We start from the raw sequence: 16,810 nt of genomic DNA, 5'->3' as shown, positions 1-16,810 counted from the left end.
AGACTTCTGCAAGCTAAAGATGGAACACATCGTGATCTTGCGTGCGTCTGCAAGTGTGGGGATTCTTTGGGTCAGTTTACGCCAACAAAACGGAAAGAGAGTCGGTGGAATGCAAGAGACACCAGGCCTGGCTAACACAAAGCTAAGGAGCCTGGCAGAAAGATAAGAGGAAGGAGACTCGCAGGACAATTCAAAAGGTGCAATTAAAAGAAAAGTGAGTCTCACTGAGTGGAAAAGCTGAGTTGCAGAGCTCTAGTAGATAATCACCACTTGCGGGCGGGCAACACGGAGTTTCCAACTGTACTAATAACACACTGTAGGGTTAAAGACAGATTTTTGTTTTTTTTGTGGGGGGGCGGGATATCCAGAAGTCATGTGCTCAGCTGGATCCAGCAGCAATGTAGGGAGGGGGTGCTGAGATTTATTTGCAACTACAGTACAATTGCATCTTATGCTCATTAGCCTGCGTGGTCTCGAACTTAAGCGGTTGAAGGCCAGCTGGTTGAAACTGCACCACTTAAACGTAGAAAGACAGAGAGCTTAGAAGCTCTTTGTGCCAGATCTTTTTAAGGTTTTCCAGTGTCAAGATTTTAAGCTGCCTGCCTTGCTTGGGGGGGGGGGCAGGTAGGGGAACGAGGCCCGCTCAGCGTATGGGTCCTGGGAGTACAGGAGAGTTCTTTCTCTCTCCCTTACCTGCTAGCCATGGGGCTGTTTTACTGGTTTGGATGTACACAATTTCCACATAGACGGAGAACCCTTGGAACAGAACCCCAATGTGAGATGCAACCGTAGTGCACTTGGGGCCAGTTCGCATGACCACCGGCAGGGTCAAATGGAAAGCGTTCCTTGGGCTGCACCACCTCAAGCTGCTGGAGAAGGGCTTGAAAGCAGGATTCCTGCAGGTCAGCGGAAACAAACTTTCCCCAGCCCAAGGAGCTGCATTCCTACCTGGGCAATTTTCAGAAGGCCATGGGCAAGTAGGGGACAGAGCTAGAAGGAAAGGTGGGCAGAGCAACAAATGTTCCTTTTACCTCCACACACATGCCTGTCTTTATCCACCACCCATACAAGAAAGAGGCAAGGTCAGAGTTCCAGGACACTTTCCAGCAGCATTTGAAATTCACCAAGCACTAAATAGAGAGACCCTGGAGAGCCACATTGGGTTTTCCCTGCTGTAGGTGACGAATAGCTTCACCAACAATACCTTAAGTACATGGATGCACAGGAGAGTACTTTCCCTTTGAAGTCAGTAAGAGCATCACCTTTGGGAAAGAAATTGTGCTTCTAATCAGAGATGCCTTGGGCACTGTCACACAGTTAGGACTGTGCTATATTCAGCTGCCTGCGTTAATATACAAACCTCTGTCAAAGTTTGTATCCTAGGGCCAAAAAGAAAAATAATCACATGCACACAAAATAAAAAAGGACAAATGAGGACAGAGATTTGTATAAAATTTGCATAAGCTGATTCATATATGTGTAGAACCAAATTTAGAAACAATTGCTATAATTACAGGGCATCTCAGTATCCTATGGGAGGCTGCAACCAGGTGACCAATGGGTCTGCTCACTGGGTGCTGGTGAAAACTTCAAGGCTTCCACCTACCTTCCCATGGTTTTTTATCTTTAAATCAGACTAAGGCACTCATCTGACAATATATTTTAAAACAGCATGTCCTGCTTACCCAGCTTGAACAATGAGTGCAAGAAAAGGCACTGACAACCCTCCAAATTAAAAATGAGGGGGTATTCTCAACTATGTTTTACTCAGAGTAGACCCTATGAATTTATTATGGCTAAGTTAGGTCCATTGAAGTCTACTTATTTACAAAGTGCAGAGATAAAACTATGGCACTTGCTCCCAAAGGAGGCAGTGATGGCCACCAACCTAGACAACTTCAAAACAGGATTAGACAAATTCACAGAGGAGAAGGCCGTCAGTGACTACTAACTAGGCAGAGGCAGGAGCGCTTCTGATTAATAGCTGCTGCAAACCGCAAGAGGGGTGTCCTCTTGTGGTCAAACCCTGCTTGCTGGTTTCCCAGAAGCAGCTGGGTGGCCCCTGTGAGAACGGGACTCGATGGGCCACTGGCCTGATCCAGCAGGCTCTTCTTGTGTTAATTTCAAGAGGTCCGGAGAGAGAATTTGACAAATGGGGAACTACCACTGAAAAGGCCCCATTCTCACATATCACCCACCCACCCACACCCACACCCACACCTCCGTTGGATGGGGCACATGAGGAACGGCCATAGATGAAGGTTATGAAGCACGTATCCATCTATACCTCCTTCCAGGGTATAAAACACATAAGCCTAAGGCACACCCTGTAGGAAATGACAGCTTCCTGTTATGTCTGAACTCATCCAGAACCTCTGACCATTTCCCATCCCCCGCATGCCATGCTTACAAGCACTTTTGCAAATTCTCTCGCACAACTTAATATACCACAAGGGAGACGGGTGCTTTCTGCAGTGAGAAGCAACAGCTAGTAAGAGTTTTCCTGGCTCCACTGCCAGCTCACACAAGCCAGCCGCATGTGGACTGCCCTGTTGCTAATTCCTATCTGTGTGCTGTAGAGTTTATTCACAGTTGGGAAGAAGGAACTTGCTCACCCAGGAGAAGTAAATCTCTTCTCAGCAGAGAGAGGTGCATTGAGCACACTTATCCGCCTCCAAAGAGATGCTTCCTTTAGCAAAGGTCAGGTAGAGATGATTCGCTACGGCAAAGATGAGATGCTACATGCAGAGTGGTAACTATTTATAGATGGGTAGCAAGCACAGTCTTGTGGCAGCAAAGAAGCCCGGTAGATTTGTTCTGGCATGGGCCTGAGGAAGTGGCCTCTAGCCCAGAAAAGGTTATGCCACAATAAATCTGTTGATCTTTAAAGGGTGAAAAGACACTTGGTTGTTTTTTATGAAGATCAAAGGGTTGCCGCCTACTCCCTGAGACATAACATCATTGTGTCAAAAGTTTGTGCTTCCCACCCCCAATTCCAAATGGCAACCGGTGATGTGGAGTAAAGGAGCTGCAATGACATCACAGCATGCATTCAAACTGGCTGGACATCTCCACAAGGCAGGGGAGGTAGGAAGGAAGGGACGCAGGGCTGATTGCTTCAGTATCAGGAGCTGAGGAGGATCAGGTTCAGAATGAATCTCTCCCCCAGGTATGAATGAAGATGATTAAATTAAATGGGGATGGAGGAGAACTAGGCATTTTGGCTACAGGTGCACGGGACAGCAATTGAGAGAGGCCAAAGCACTACAAGTCAAGCCACAAGTGCCAAAGACACTTGGAGAGAGATAGTATATACACCAATGCTAGAAGCCTCTGAGACAATATGGTGAACTGGAGTGCTTTGTCTCAAGAGGATGGCATTGATACAGGGAGCATAGTGGAATACTGGGGGAGTGGAGAAACCCAGTGGGACACAGTGATCTCTATAGCAGTGTTTCCCAACCACTGTTCCGCGGCACACTAGTGTGCCGCGAGATGTTGCCTGGAGGGAGGCGGGCGAGTCGGGCGGCGAGAGGCGGGGCGGCGGCGGCGAGGAGAGGCCGCCCAGCGCGGGGCTCTCGCCGTCTGCCTGCCTGGCTGCCTGCGAGCTCGGCGGGCAACGCCTCCGTCCGCAGCGCCCGCCTCGCGGCTCTCATTCCCTGCCCCTGCCAAAGCTCACCCAGCCAAGCCGCGCTCTCCTTCCTGCCTCGCTTTGCTGCCTCCTCCCCCCCACCCCCAAAGCTTGGAGGTTCCCCGGCAAGGGGGAGGGGAAAAAATTGAAACTTACACTTTCGTGCGTCCCTCCCGGCGTGACGCTGCGCGCTGACGTCACGGGGCTGTAATGGTGGTGTGCCTCGAGATTTTTTTCATCAAACAAGTGTGCCTTTGCCCAAAAAAGGTTGGGAAACACTGCTCTATAGGAAGGACCTCACACCTCTGATTCCCAAAATTAAAGCCACTTGCCGATCTCACTGGCAGCTGCAGGTAACCATCAGAGGTCATTGATCAAGCTGCAGGTAAGAGCTGCAAGTGCCACTTCAAGTGTTACTACAGGGCACAGAATCAGAATCATGGAGCATCTGCCTCAGCTGTTGACCATGACCCAACCACCAGTCAAGCGGTGAAGAGCTGCCGGGTCACACTTAGTTATTGAGCAAAAGATACCTCTGAAGCTCCCTAGTTCCTGGAAGATGGAGCCTTCGCTACCACCGCTTTTGCGAACCCCTGGCAGATGGCCACACAACCCCTGCTTAAAAGCCTCAAATGAAGGAGACTCCACCACCTTCCGAAGCAGTCCAGTCCATGAACAGCTCTTAGCCTCAGAAAGTTCTTCCTAACCTTTAGTTGTTATCTCCTATCTTGTCATTGGAGGCCATTGGTTCAGATCCTCCCCTCTAGAGCAGCAGAAAACATGCACATGGTCCGTACAAAAGGGTCTGAGAACAGGAACAAGAGAGCCCAGCTCATGAAAGCCAGACCAAAGTGAAGAGCTTGGGGCTGTTTCTTAAAGGGATCCATTAAAAAAAGCATCTCCCTTGATTTTCACCCCATCCTCAGCAGGTGATTGGAGAGCGGACGGGAATCTTGTCCTACAGGGATGCTTCTTGCATCGCTCCTTTCCACCTTGCCATCTAATTTTTTGCCATTATGCAAGCCAAACAAAGCTAATGAGTGCAGCTAATTAAGAACAGCCCCAATCTAAAGCAAGGAGGGAACCCAGTAAAGGCTTTAAGAAAACTGCACTGCCATAGGGAGGGCACTGCCATAGGGAGGATGCCCAGAGTGAATTTGATGCTTGTTTGGTCAAGGTGAACAGTGCTGGTGCCAAGGGCTGGCGTGCTCAGGCATCTGTCAATGGCCCCACACGCCAGCAGAGGGGCCCATTGACCTGAGCCCCCTGGACCAGCTCCTCCTCCTCCCCCTCGAGACTGCAACCTGCTCCCTCTGGCCCAGAGGGGAAGAGCAAGAAAACAGCAGCAGGAGTGTCAAGAAAGAGGGGCAGGCTGACTGTCTGCTTCTTCCTTGGCTCTGCCTAGCAAGCAACAGCTGGCACCAATGACGGTGGAAGGAATCCTTTGAGGGCATCCTGCCCAAGATCCCCTGGAGCCAGCACTGAAGACAAAAGAGCTCCAGGTCTACTTTAGAGCCAGGACTGGGGTCAGGACTAGCATAGGGGAAAGGGACCTCTAGCCCTCCGCGTGTTGCTGGAGGACTAAAACTCCCATCATCCCTGAGTCCACTGGCCATGCTTGTGGGGCTGATGGGAGTTGGGAACCCCATAGCATTTGATGAGCACCAGCTCCCCACCCCTATGGACTAAAACACCACAGGAGGGCCAGGGAGACCAGGCTCCAAATCTATACTCAGCCATGATGCTCACTAGGTGATCAGCCTAACCAACCTCCCAGGGATGCTGGGAGGGGAAAGAATGAAGCGAGAGGGGCCAGGCTGCCACAAGCTGCTTGGAGGAAAGATGGGGATACCATTCATATGTGCAAATACATGAAAAATAAATAAAAATAAATATTTTACCTGTGTCATATATTTAGTCATTCTGCATCTTGGTTGTTGGTTGATGCCAAAACATTGATAAGATACAATGGATATACCAAAGTTACACACTGAAAAGGAAGATCAAGCAGCCAGGCCTTCTGGAAGAGGGGTCAACCTCCGATGTTCCCATCACAAGGCAGTTTGTGCCAGATGGGACCAGAGAAAGTGGGGAAAGGACACTGGCCAGCCAGAGCAGGCTCCAGTCTCTTATTGATGTATGCATTACAGAGATTGTATGTGTATACACAAACACACACACAAACACACACAAACACACACAACACACAAACCCTGGACCCAGCAGGTCTAAGAGATTGCCTCCATTGTTATGTCAGCTCATGACAGTGGAGATTAAGAGACCACTCCTGGCCATGCTTGTAACTGGTGCTTCAAACCAGGGCCACAAGGGGATACAGGAGGGCATTACCTGGAAACTCATAGAAATACAAGTTCTAGAAGGATGTTTACTTGGGCCACTCCCTGTGAACATACAGAGCATGGAGAGGACAAGAGAACCGCCTCCCCCAGCCTCTATGAGCCCTACCTCCGAGATCTTCACATTCAGTGAGGCAGGTGAAAAGGGGAATCTACATATACAGGCTCTGCACGATCCCAGTGTCCCCATTCTTTTGGAGATCCAGTCCCCAAGAGGGTCCTGTCACAAGCAACATGCAGATGATGGGGAGAGGCCATGTGAGGCTTTGGGGCAGGAGAGTCAGATAGGGGAGTCTTGCAGCAGCAGAACGAATGTTACCACTGCAGACTGGGAAATACAGTTTTCCAATGCTTAAAACAAAACAAAAAATCAGCCATGATTCCCTGAAAGTTAAATGGGGGGGGGGGTCAATCCCAGACCTTTGTTGCACTGCTTTTCTATTTGCAAGGAGTTTGGAGGTTGTTTGTTTGTTTGTTTGTTTTTAACAGACTAGGAAGGAGGTCTTTGTTCTGGACCTGTGGCACAGGGGTGATATTCACAGAGGGGTTTTCACTGATAGTGCTTTAAAAATGTGATTCCCCCGCTCATCTGTGTTCTGAGGTGGTGCAGTCCAGTGTCAGGTGGTGCGGTCAGGATTCTGCTGGCTTATTCCAAAGCATGCCTAGAACAAGGACAGGGTTCTTCCAGAAACAAAGTGAACTTTGACCACAATTCATATTGACTTTTGGTGGGCATGGAAAAAGCAAGCTGGGGGTTTAAGCAAGGCAATATGGAGTTTTGCAGCAAACGTGTTATCTGCTGTGAGCCAATGGGGTGGACCGCAAAATGAGGAGGATGCATGAACGATTTATCAAACTTATTGCTATTCCCATCCCTGGAACCTCAAGAAAGATGCCAATGCATTTTAAAATATATTAAAATATTAACATACAACTAAAATAAATCCTGCTCAGAGCTTAAATGCACAGCCAGGCCTGTGAAACAGCTCAGATTAGTAAGGGGGGGGGGGACAGGAAAAAAGTGTCCTGGCATGGCTCATCTACTCTGATAAAAATTCTTCTTGAACCTTAAATAATCATTTTAAAATGACTACTAAAGCTCTGCTAATGCTACCAGCCACCCTGGAAGTGAGTTCCAGTTTGCTTATACTTTTCAATGAATGAAAGAGACCAAAGTTCTCTAAACAAAGAGTAAATGATCCAAGGCCACATTTACACCATACATTTAAAGAGCCGCGATGCCACTTTAAACCATCATGACTTTCCCCCCAAAGAATTCTGAGAGATGTAGTTTGTTAAAGGTGCTGAGAGTTGTCAGGAGATCCCTAGTCCCCTCCCATAGCTACAATTCCCAATGTTCCCTGGAAGAGGAATGGGCAGTTAAACCACTCTGGGCCTGTCCCCTCTCCAGCACTCCCCCTGCTGGAGTCAGATTCGGCTGCCAGTCTTGCTTGGCTTCTGGGCCTGGAACTGAGAAGGCGCCATCTTGTCTTTCCAGAAAATGGGATAATCCAAAAGAATGGATCAACTACAGGAAGGGCTGCAGCTCAATGGCAGAGCTTCAGTCTTGCATGCAGAAGGTCCTGGCAGGTAGTGTTGGGAGAGATTCCTGCCAGCGACCCTGAAGAGTCACTGCCAATACTGAGTTGGATGATCAATGGTCTAGCACAGAAGGCAGTATCTGATGTGCCATCCTCTTCCCCAGAATTGGTATCCGGATCTCTATGGTGCAGTTTTATTCCCTCCAACAATGTTTTTTTCTGCAAGGCACTTTTGATCCTTACTTGAAAAGACACCTCCCCCCCCCCCCACGAATGGAAATATAACCCATTATGTCTGACTAGCGATACATAATTGGCCGTGCTGAAAGACAACCCCCTCCAACATGGCACCGCTGTTCTCACGCAGCTCACAACACCGTTTGGCAGTGGCAATCAGCTGTACCTTTGTGTATCCTCTAATACTCAATGGGCATCAATGAATGAAACATACACAAGCACACCCACTTCTCTCTCCTGTGGCAGCAGGCAACCTTTATAATTACAGCTGTGAGTGCAAAATCCAATCCAGCTCACAAACAAATCCAATTCCAACATTAAGAACACAGCCTATGGCTTGAGGAGAGGGGGCAGCGCTGCATCACACGAGGCGGCCAAAGAAAGGGGAGGGGAAACCATCCTGTGTTTTCAACATGGGTCTACCCTGTAATGATTGAGTGTCACCTGGGTGCCTGGCAACACGCCTCAGGCACATCCAGGAGCCTCAGCCAAATCTACACCATCCACACATGTCCCTGGGAGTGCAAGCAAAGCTTCTTACTGGCATCACACAGTGATGGAAGAAGCCTTTCCTGCTAGATTTCTGCTTGCAGGGCCATGTTTAACAGCCTGCCAATAAAAAGAAGGCAGCACACACATGCCCAGCCCAGTCAGTCCCCAGGAGAGAGAGCTTCTGTCCAACTGAGTCGTCTTGCAACACTTGGGCATAAGAGGCTAGTATGCAGATTTCCTGCTGGGAAATGATTGTTTGTTTACTCACAGCAGGCTGTGTTCTGCTTAGTTTGAGAGCTTTTGCTATTAGCTCCGCCCCCCCAGCTCAAGCTCCACCCCCTCAGCCGCCAAGCACAGCCAGACCCACCAAGCTGTATTCCACCTGTCTCATAGTCTGAGCCTTAGAGGCTCCAGCAACCTTTATCAGACATCATTTAATAAGGATTCATATTTTGCACCTTGGCAAACATCTCAAGTTCAGTGGCAGGGCACCTGCTTGGCATGAAAAGGTCCCAAAGTCAATCCTCGGGGTCTCTAGTTAAAAGGATCAGAGGGCGGAAGAGGCTCTCCATTTTGCCCAGGCCTCAAAAGCTTCTGCCAGGTTGGAAGGATAAGCAGTCTGACAACGTCTGACATTTGGAAGAAGTCTGCTTACTGCTGTAAAAAAAACAAAAAAAACAACAACCTCACCCTCAAGAATTGAGGGCAACTAGCCAAAAACAGCTTTTAAAAGTGGAGAGCTTACTCATTCTCGAAAGACAGAGAGCACAGTGGAGGAACTGGGAACTACCTTTTGCATTGCGTTCTGAATGCATTCCTAATGCAACCACAGAAGCCCAGAAGTTCCAGAGGAGCAAGCGGCAGTTCTGGGTTGGTTTGGAGCCTCTCACACCCCTACTAGTTCTCTCAGGGGCCAAGAGAATCTTGAGCAGTGGCGTAGCGTGGGTTGTCAGCACCCGGGCAAGGCAAGTAATTTGCGCCCCCTCTGCCCTAGGGGCAGAGAGCTGCGAGTGCGAGCACGGCCCCCCCAGATGTTGCGCCCGGTGCGGCCGGCCCCCCTGCACCCCCCACGCTACGCCACTGATCTTGAGCATATAACAACTTTTATAGCCTCCCACAAACATGGTAGCAACAGAATGTCAGATCTCCCCCAACGTCTCCTCAATAAACACACAAGACGTAACTGGCTGTGTTCTTAGATAAATAAGGTATACTATTCGTTGTATCAAATTTCAACAGAAGTAACCCATAAAGTTCAACAAACGAACAAAGCAGAAGACCCAGTGGATCAGATCATTCTCTAGTCAGTTCATGCATCAGGTCCATCCATGTAATGGTGTCTATTCCACCTGTCTGTTCATAAAGTCCAAACAAGCCACATGAAAGGTTGTTACAGTTCCACAAAATCCTTTCACAGAGTCTATTGATTGGGTTGCAGGTGTTGGCAATCCACAGATACAGAATATATTTCTTAAAGTGACCTATATGGCACATCAAAAATAAAAAAAACTTAATCCATGTTCAGATGATATACATATATACAAACTCATACATTAATGTAAACAATTTTTGGATCTAAAGTTAATAGCAATCCACAGATGCTCAATTAAGTACTCAAAATAATCCACTTGGCCCACAGAGGTGAAACAAACTAGTCCATGCTCAGATGTTCTACATGTAAACATTAGTACAAATTCACAAAAAACAATCAATTTCAGTACAGTATTCAGACCTGAGGCATGTAAGGAATTGAATAAGAAAATAAACCTAGTTTCTTTCTGCATAAGGATTTTTTTAGCTTGTTCTACAGGACCTGAATACGTCCAAATTACAAAAAAGTTAAGTCCTCATTGGAATGAGATGCTTCAATAAAATGTTGTACTGAAGGAGCATCTATTACATTGTTCCTGATCCTAGATCAGTCCTCTGACATTCTTACTTTGATAGGTCTGAGAGTATGACCTACATACAACAATCCACAGGGACATCTAATCATGTAAATTACATGTGGAGTAACACGTGGCAAATGCCTGTAAAACGAACTTAAAACCTTCTTTGTTGTTAAACTCTTTTACCGGCAGAGCATATTTGCAGGAGGTACAATGCCCACATTTAAAGAAACCATGTGGAGGACCAGACAACATACATTATACGGGTGTTGATTTTAAATCCATATGCACCAATATATCTTTTAGTGACTTGGTGCGTTATTTGGCAAAAGGGAGGGGTATTACCACACCCAGGGATGTCCTTAAGAATATGCCAATGACATCTGATAATTTTCTCAATTTCGAAAGTCATATGGTTCTATTCTAGGGAAGTGTAAATACACGAAGATCTAGTGTTAACATGAGAACCAGATGTCAGAAGGGTCGACCTCTCTCTTAATTGTGTGTTTTGAATGGCAGTTGTTATTACACAGTTTGGATAGCCTCGTTGTAATAAGGATGCAGAAAGCAGATTTGAATGTGCTTTAAAGTCTTGTGGGTCAGATGAATTGGAAACGTCTCCAGCACACCTGAGCACCAGCGCTCAAGCTGGAAGCTGCCCCTCTGACCTAGAACTGTTAGAAAGAGCTGGCCTTTCAGAAGCTCCAAGTGCTGTCTTTCTGAGTTCAATGCTTGCTCATTAAAAGGACCTCTAAGACTCAAATGATCACCTTTGTTCTTCCTTCAAAGAAAGATAGGGGAAGCTGCCTTATACCAAGTCAGACCACGAGTCCATCTATCTCAGAACTGCCTGCACTGTCTGGGAGGGGCTCTCCAGGGTTTCATGCAGGGGACATTCCCAGCCCTACCTGTAGATGCTGCTGATGGGGGTTGAACCTGGGACTTTCTGCATGCAAAGCATGCACTTCCACCTGGAGTTGGGCTGGGGGAGGGGGCTCAGTGGCTCCTTGAGTGATGCCTCCCTTCTCTGCCTGAGCCTGCCTCCAAGGGCAGAGGGGAAACCGAGGCCAAGGGAACATGCCCAGTTCAAAACACAAGCAATCAGAAGAACTACCCACTTAATGGAGTGAAGTATTTAAATCTCACTGACAGTGTATGAGTGCAAGGAACATCAGCCACGCCACATCAGGTCAACATTATCCCAAGCCACAGTTTGGGCTAACCATGGTTAACAACACAAACAATGGGTTGAGGTTCCAGACCTGCAGCTTTAGAGTAATCTTTTGTCTTATGGCGCTGCTCAGTGCTCCACTGCAGGGTTCCCTTGAAATGAAATAAGGGCAGTAACCGCAGTTTCCCCATCCAGACACCATGCCAAACCAAGGTTCCCTAAACCTTATCTATGTAAGTGTAATGTCTGAACTGGGTACTGCAAGCCACAGAAGCTAGTAGAGATCAAGTGCATTCTGACAGGGAGGATGGAATCTGATTTGAATGGAGGCATGAAAAAGGAACAGGCAGCTCAATTGTAAGCAATGAACTTTCTCTATACAGCTACATTTTCAGAGATCCAGCCACTTATCTTGGGGAAGTGCCAATATATTGTTCAGATAACTGCTGCAGAGAGCGAGTCACCATCTATTCAATTGCAGGAGAGAGAGAGAGAGAGAGAGAGAGAGAGAGAGAGAGAGAGAGAGAAGTAGGACACAGTAATTACAGCAATTTTCCAGAACCAAATGCAAAATTGGGATGGATTAATGGGGTTACGAGATCTCATTTAGTCCCTGATTCGATAGCGCAAGTGCCACTGAGTTGCACCAGGGCATAACCTGCTGCAAACAGAGCCAGCCTCCATCTCCCTGCCATGGCCTTTGCAAAGGTTGAAAGGAGATATTCACACACACACACACACACACACAGAACAGGTGAAGATGGGATCTTGAGTTTATACAGGCAAAACATCAATGCAGTATCAGGCAGAGCTTAACAAGAACAAAGCAGGGGGAGTTCTCACAGAGGAGAACAGTGTGTGTGTGTGGACTTCCCAGAACCAAGCCAAGTGCCAAGGAAGACTGGGACCCCAACCTCTGCAACAGCACGTCCCAACTTCTGATAGCTATGGTTCACTTTCATGTTTCCAAAGGTGTAAGTCACAGGTCCTCTGAGAAGCCATCAGGGAAGATGGTAGAGCATCTGTTCTGCACGCAGAAGGCTCAATCCCTGGCCATCCAGCCACGACTCTGGCTTCAAACTCTGAAACCAGTGCAGACAAGTGCAATGAACTGCCTTGGTATATGGCGGCTTTGTATGCTCAGAGGAGCCCCATGCTGTTGTGCTTCTGTTGAGACTGCTGATTTGGCTGGGCTTCTTCATTTAAAGGAGACAAGCCCCAAGCAGGAGTTCATGCAGTGACACACACACAAAAAGCCTCTTCCGAGATGCAGCAAAACTACCAGGGCAATGACTCATGCAGAGATGCAGTGGGGATCCTCATTTATGGATGAACTCTTTGGAGTTCACTGGAGTTTCACCTACTGTACCAAAGCACATGGGCAGCTCTTCCAAGGCACACAGGTTGGACATTACTGGCTGAGAAGAGCCTTCCCAAGTCTGGTGCCCTCTGGGTGTTTGCGACTAAAATTCCCATCAGCCCAGGCCAGCACGGCCATTGGATAATGGGGATATGGGACTGTTCTTAAGTGTTTTTGGATGCCCTTAATGGTTTGAGATTTTTTTCATCGCTTTAAATATTTCAAGTTGTTTTCATTTTATATTTAATTCCTTTTTTTGCCACCCTGGGCTCCTTTAGGAGTTAAAGGTAAAGGTAAAGGTACCCCTGCCCGTACGGGCCAGTCGTGTCGTGACTCTAGGGTTGTGCGCCCATCTCACTCTAGAGGCCGGGAGCCAGCGCTGTCCGAAGACACTTCCGGGTCACGTGGCCAGCGTGACGAAGCTGCTCTGGCGAGCCAGCACCAGCGCAGCGCATGGAAACGCCATTACCTTCCCGCTATAAAGCGGTACCTATTTATCTACTTGCACTTAGGGGTGCTTTCGAACTGCTAGGTGGGCAGGAGCTGGGACTGAACGATGGGAGCTCACCCCGCCGTGGGGATTCAAACCGCCGACCATACGATCGGCAAGTCCTAGGCACTGAGGTTTTACCCACAGCGCCACCCGCGTCCCCCTTTAGGAGTTAGGGTGGGACAAACATTCCATGTACATTTGGAAACGTCCCTAAGCATTATCTAGCACAACTGCCTGCAACGCAGGAATCACAACTAAAGCATCCCTGACAGAGGGGGCATCCCAACCTCTGTTGAAAAACCTCCAATGGAGAAAAGTCCACCACCTTTGGAGGGAGCCTGTTCCACTGTCAAACAGCTCTTATTGCTAGAAAGTTATTCCTAATAATTCAGTTAGCTAATTAACTAAAACAGAACACCATTTATCTTTATACATAATAATAATAATAATAATAATAATAATAATAATAATAATAATAATAATAATTTATTTATATCCTGCCCATCTGACTGAGCTTCCCCAGCCACTCTGGGCGGCTTCCAATCAAGTGTTAAAAACAGTACAGCATTAAATATTAAAAACTTCCCTAAACAGGGCTGCCTTCAGATGTCTTTTAAAGAGAAGATAGCTGCTTATTTCCTTCACATCTGAAGGGAGGGTGTTCCCAGTGTGGGCGCCACTACTGAGAAGGCCCTCTGCCTGGTTCCCTGTAACCTCACTTCTCACAATGAGGGAACTGCCAGAAGGCCCTCGGTGCTGGATCTCAGTGTCCAGGCTGAGCGATGGGGGCGGAGACGCTCCTTCAGGTATACAGGACCGAGGCCGTTGATATGAATGAATGATATTTTCCCCCTCCTCTCATGTAGACCTCCTCTCCCTGCTTTTGTTTCTTTGTGGTGGATGCTGTTTCTACACTCCCTTGCCACCCCAATCTTTTCCCCTTTTTAAAGGAATATAATACACTCTTCATAAGAACCTACAAAAAGAGACTTGCCGGGTCAGGACACAGGGGTCCCTTCTCACCCAGCATCCTGTTCTCACTGTGGTTCACCAGAAACCTGTGCGAAGTTCCCTGACTGGGACATTTTGAGACGTACAGAGTTGCTATATTTGCTATCGTACCATTGAAAAATAATAATAATAATAATAATAATAATAATAATAATAATAATAATAATAATATACCTTCAATAATAAACCTCCAGCGAAGGAAAAGATGAAGTAGTGCTCTAAGGAGATGAATTAGAACAGTTTCACACAAGCAAGTAACAACTGCAGCCATTGGGAGGTTGAAATGTGTGATTTAACACTAGTTTCCATTTATATTTCGGCTGCAGTTACTCAATGAAGCAATGAACACTGAATTGTATATTCCTTATTTTAAAAGAGCTATCTTGCCTTATGTAAGCCACTTTATATAATTTTTTTAACCCCACAATGCAAAGTCTCTCTAAAGTTAGTTCTCAAACCCCCAATGCTACAAAACCAAAGAGCAATGGGTAACAGCAGATATAGTTCTAAATATTGACAACCACCTGCTGGCACAGGTGTGGGGAGTATCTTTTTTTTAAAGGGGGGAATCACAAGTGGCACCAGTGACTACATCCCATAGACAGGACACCGTACCAATAAAAGCCCACTGGAAACCCAATGAAAGAGGGGCCCCAGGCTAGCTGTCATTGTTCTTGTGGTGAGAGGGCCTAGGGAAGTGGAGGAAAAGTGCATTTTAGGGTTGCCCAACAACCTTTTTGGGTTAGGCTAGAGATGGGGAACATGCGGCCCTTTGGGTGCCATTGGACTACAATTCCCATCAGTCCCTGACCACTGGTGCTGCTGGCTACAGGGACTGATGGGAGTTGTAGTCCAAAACATGCAGAGAAAACTAGATGGGGTCAGACTGATTTGAAGCTTTACACCTCTCCACCCTGTTGGAGACCTGTTAGAATCATAGAATCATAGAGTTGGAAGAGACCACAAGGGCCATCGAGTCCAACCCCCTGCCAAGCAGGAAACACCATCAGAGCACTCCTGACATATGGTTGTCAAGCCTCTGCTTAAAGATGTGAACAGGTGTGAATGAGCAAACTGTGCACAGGTGCTTCAGGGTGCCACAACATCAGGTCGTAAAGTGGGAAGGGGCAAACCTGTGGTCTTCCATGCACTGTTGGAACCAAATCCTATCATCCCTAACAACAGGCCATCCTGCCTGGGGATGATGGGCGTCCAGCGACAACACCATAGTCTTGGGTTAGACTGAGCTTCAACCCTGGAAAGAAAGAAAATACTAAGGGCTGGTGGTCCCCACATCCGGGACATTGCAGCGTGCTCCTGCATTTTGGCAGCAACACCAAAACTGTTTGAGAGAAGGCAATTGCTTCTGGGAGTTTTTAATTGCTTTTTAGAAGGCTGTTTTTAACTGCTGTAATTAATTAGTACTGTAACTAAGTGGCATACAAATTATTGAAATATTTTTCTTTGAAGTATTTATTGCGTTTCTATCCTGCCTTTCGTTTTCCCAAGACACCACAGCCTTCCACAGTCTGCCAAGAGAGCACCCCCTTCCCTGCAAAAATAAACCCACCAACCAGGTGTGCTTGAGAAGGGGAGGGGGTCACCCAAAATCCTATTTTAAAAATGGCAGATGCCAGCTCCTCAGTCTGCTTGCTTCTCTTTAACCTGGAAGCCCATTCTCCCCGACCCCAGCGATGTGTGGGCTGGCTGTGTTTCAGGCCCTCTGCACTCACATAGAAACACCCTTTTTGGGATTCCTGCCTCCTTGTCTCCCGCGTGTCTCTGCTCCAGGGTTCTGCTTCGTTGTCTCCAACGTTTCAGCCATTCTCCTCAGCATCCCCCAAGGCAGAAGCATGCAGAATTGCAGGCTCACCCCGAACCAAAACAGGCGGCTCCCGAGTCTCGGCGCACACGCAGCCCGTTCTTCAGAAAATAAACGAACCCAATAAGCTGTGTTTTAAAACACTGGCCTTGGAAACACGAGACCAACAGGTGGGGGCAAACTTGTGTTCGCCGAACACGTGTGTCAGCTAGATATGGAATGGGGATGGGGCTCCAAGAGCGCCCGTTCCGTGGCAAAGTCGCGTCTGGTACGGCGGCACGTGTGAACAGAACTCCCAGAAGCAAAAAGAGGCAGCCTGCAAGCTGGAGAGAGAGAGAGCGCGCAAAATCCCAAGCCTTGGGAAGGGATCGCGGCGCAATGGCACAGGGAGGGGGTCCCCAGTCCCACACGCACCCCTCGTCCCTTGCCTGGTACTCACCGCTCGGGCGCTCCTCACCGCGGGCAGGGCGAGCCCAAGCGGCCGTTTGCCTCGGCGCAGGGAGCCGAGCGCGCTTCAGCGGAGTCTCCCGGCGGAGAGCAGCGCCGCTGCCCGGCAGATCGCTCCCTCGCCCGCTGCCTGTTGTCTTCTTCGAGCGCCAACCACCAGCAGCAACAGCGGAATTGGCGGCTCCTCCCAGCTGGGCTCCCGCCTCGCCCAGCCTCGCCTGGGCGGAGGAGCCCTCGGGAAAGAGCCGTTGGTGAGCAGCAGCGGCGGTAGGAGGTGGAGGCGCCCTGTGCAGGCGCTGCGCTCCGGTCAGCCCCGAGTGCACCAGGCAGCGGCGTCGACGGCGCCCACCCGGAAAGCG

The 16,810-nt window shown here is 48.3% G+C and overlaps 1 protein-coding gene across 1 annotated transcript in view; it reads right to left on the bottom strand.

Annotated features, from left to right (window-relative positions):
- Positions 1-16,810, bottom strand: part of CPNE2 (copine 2) — a 97,805-nt gene extending 80,995 nt beyond the window's left edge. The window contains exon 1 of the mRNA XM_081203676.1: positions 16,444-16,810. The gene's annotated coding sequence lies outside the window, so the exon portion shown is untranslated. The remainder of the gene's footprint in view (positions 1-16,443) is intronic.

Source organism: Podarcis bocagei (assembly GCF_964188305.1).
Source record: "Podarcis bocagei genome assembly, chromosome: 7".
Lineage (NCBI taxonomy): Eukaryota > Metazoa > Chordata > Lepidosauria > Squamata > Lacertidae > Podarcis > Podarcis bocagei.
Note: the sequence above shows the minus strand (reverse complement) of the source record. Positions and strands in the feature narration are given on the sequence as shown.